Source organism: Podarcis liolepis, assembly GCF_965112155.1.
Source record: "Podarcis liolepis genome assembly, chromosome: 1".
NCBI lineage: Eukaryota > Metazoa > Chordata > Lepidosauria > Squamata > Lacertidae > Podarcis > Podarcis liolepis.
In genome coordinates, this window is record NC_139554.1 from 51584992 (window position 1) to 51588584 (window position 3593).

Sequence of the window (3593 nt, forward strand, 5' to 3'; positions counted from 1 at the left end):
CTTAATGTGCTTAATTAAGGCAACTGGAGCCATTTACTTTATGTTGGGTTGCTGACTGACCAGAGGGGGGGAAAGCAAAAACAAATTGCCTGGCTTGCTCTTGTGACTTCAACAGGAACTCTGTGTGCAGAATCAGCTGGTGAAGTTTTTCACAGCATGGAGAGAAACATTATTGCCTATTGATATCTGTCCATCCAGCTGCTTTTAAAAACAGTAAAAGCAGTGACAGTCTGAAAAGTTAGGAAAACTAGTTTAGTGAACACCTGGATGATTTGGCACATGTGTGAGTTATGTGTGCTAGTCCATGCAGGAACTAATCCAAGGAAGATCCTGCCTCAGGATTGGAGGCTGGACCCAGTGGCTTTCAGTGATTTGCCAGCAGAGTTATAGGTTACCTAAGCCTTTGGTTTGGTAACCTGTAATCTGTTCCTATGGTGATACGGGCTCATTTAAAACAGGGAGTAGCACCTTCTCCTTCCAGCAAAACAAGGAGTCATTGCAAAGGAGTTCTATTCAAGGCAGTGTCTGAGCTATGGGAACTAAAGGGATTCCCTTCCTAATGTAGGGTGGGACCTTTAACTGCTGCACAACAAGCTGTAGTGAGGTAATCACCCGCCAGATTGTCCCATCCTTCTTAAAGGTGCAGGATCTCTTCCAGCCTCCACTCCAAAAATTGCCAGCCTTATTCCTGATGTCGAGGAACACATCATACATGAGATACGCCCAGGTGATATACATAGTTGCACCCAGAGCCAGCCAAAAGCAATTTTGCTGCCAGAGGCAAAGGACAGGCTGTCACTCACTCTCCATTCAAAGAAGCCCACCAGCAACTGAGCCTCACCTGAACACTGACACACAGACTAGCTTACAGGGCACAGGGCTCTGTCGTTTAATACCTTGCTGCCACTTGCTCATCAGTCTGCTGGGCGGCTCCTAGTTCCCCCTCTGACAAATGGTGCAACACAGCAGCAGTGGCACCTACACCCATCCCATGCACAGAACAGCAAACGTAATGTTCACGGTGCCTGGCAGAGTATGTGAGCTGGGCTGGTTGCCCCTCTGCCTGCTCACTTGGTCAAGGGCCTTGTTCAACGATACCATCATATTTAGAGAAGGCAGCCCAGGCAAGCAACACAAGCGAGCATTGCCATGACCAGACTCAGGAGGATAGGAATGATTAATGTGGGGCTGTGAGGGAATTCCAGAGAATGGCCGGAAGGCGGCCACCTCATCTGCTGCCACATGGTGGGTTTGATCAGGATTAAGTCTTGGATGAACACTGCTTGCACTTTCAACTGTACCCTTCTTGCTGCCTTCCTTTCTTGGCTCCACATTTCTTCGTGCTCTCAGTGGCGCTGTGGGTTTACATACAGTAGAAACTTTATTATTCACCATAAATGAGTGTTTGCTCAGCTGAGGCCTCCTATAAATGCTGTCTTCTGGCAAGGCCAAGAGCAATAGTGTGTCCTCTTCCTGCAATCATCCTCTTTTAACAGCTTCGACTTGAGCTTAGCCAGCAACAAAAGGGCACATATCCATTGCCTGCAAGGAGTCCAAGACAGTGCCAATCCCAACCTTCAGGTTAAAAATACTAATGAGACCCCCTCCCCATGCATTATACGTGCTGGATTCAACCCTGTGCAAAGGGAACATCCAATAAGTCAGGGCAGCAAAGGAGCACAGAGAGAAGTATCTGTTCTGCTACAGAGGTTACTCAGTGGCTCCTTCCTAAGCCAGGGAGCCTTAGGCATGGGGAATGAAAGTGCGCCTCTTGGCACTCAAAACGCTACCCAGGTCACACCCTGCTTCACACCTTGAGTGTTTTTACCCATCTGGGATGTTTCCTTAAAGTCTGAACATGCCTCTTGCTTGCCTGGATAGAGGCTAGAGGTGTGTGTCTACTGTTCCAAGATAAAATTTGCATTCATTACTTCATCCACTTTTGCCTCTGGTATGTAGTTTTGCCACTGCACTCTGGTATGTAGGTTTGCCACTACACTCTTTTAGAAAGTAGAACAAATACATAATACTGTAGGGAAGAGCTGAATCTGCAGCATGTAGAATTTTTTTATTTATTTTAAGGTGATTTGGGTGTTACTGTTAAAAATATTAAAGATGCTTTTTCTTTGTATGAATGTCTGCCATGATATTGTAAATTCTCCCTACACTCAAAAAGGAACTTATATTGAGTTTTGTCAATATGAAAATGTAAGCAAGTTGATTTAAGTAAATAGCTAATAAATAATGGCTATATGCTTATTTAATGATGGGCTTGAAAGTGGGGTGGGATAGTATAAAGGCACAGCCTGTGTAAAGATTTGATCTGCATTAATTCCTTCTGTGGAAAAATGCTGTCTCAAGTGATGCTGGCCCACTTGTGAACGGTGTTTGCCAATTTATGACAGGTCTCTTGAACGCTGTTTCTAAGACCTACAAGAAAGATTTAGGAACATAAGAAGAGCCTGTTGGATCAGGCCAAATGGCACATCTGGTGCAGCATCCTTTCTCCCAGATGCCTGTAGGTAACCAACATCTCAACATCTTCCAGTGTGGTGTAGTGGTTAAGAGCGATAGACTTGTAAACTGGGGAACTGGGTTCGCGTCTCCGCTCCTCCACATGCAGCTGCTGGGTGACCTTGGGCTAATCACACTTCTTTGAAATCTCTCAGCCTCACTCACCTTACACAGTGTTTGTTGTGGGGGAGGAAGGGAAAGGAGATTGTTAGCCGCTTTGAGACTCCTGGGGGTAGTGATAAAGCGGGATATCAAATCCAAACACTTCTTCCAACATCTCACTTCCCTGGATGTCCACTTCAAGAATCCCTACTGTCATTTGATTAGAAGTTCAAAATGTTGTGAGCTTTTTTGAGCTATGATTTTAGGGAGTTGGACTCATGTGACTCTTCCAGAAGTGTCAGTGGCCTTGTTCTGACTCAGGTGTGGCACTGGTCTATCAACATACGGCTCAGAAGTTCTCATGCATGGCTTCCACTGGCAGGACTCAATGCCCTAGTAGGTACACATGTTAAACGGGGATCACCAACATTTGGAATTTTGAGGAAGTCCAATGGGAGGGGGGAACAGTATGGCACAAAATGACTGCTACATTCAAAAGAGCAGGAAAAAAGACAGGGCCAACCACCCACCAAAAACAAGTGCAGCCATTTCCCCTCCTCCAATTAATTCAGCCACCACCACACTTGGGCACTGAGAGAAGCTCTTTGTGTTGATTCACTGGCATCCAATGAAATATGGGCATGTTTAAAGGATGTGTGTTCAGTATAGCAGAGGCAGTGCTGGTTCAAACAGGAGCTGAACAGGAAGAGCAAACAGTCTCTCCTGCATTGCAGATTTTTGGCAAGATATTTACACAGGAGAAACTGGTGCCAGCAGCAAGGGGTCACTTTCACGATCCTTGAGATAACATATGCTAACACCAGTAAGCTAGAAGTGAGTTAAGGCTTTAAAAAGAAAAAAGCCTAGGGTTTAGTTTACATGAAATCCTCTGCTTGGAGCCATTCGTGGCCTCCTTTCACTTTTTATCCCATTCACCTTACCATTGTCCAGGAAGCAGTCAAGCCACTCAAAATAGC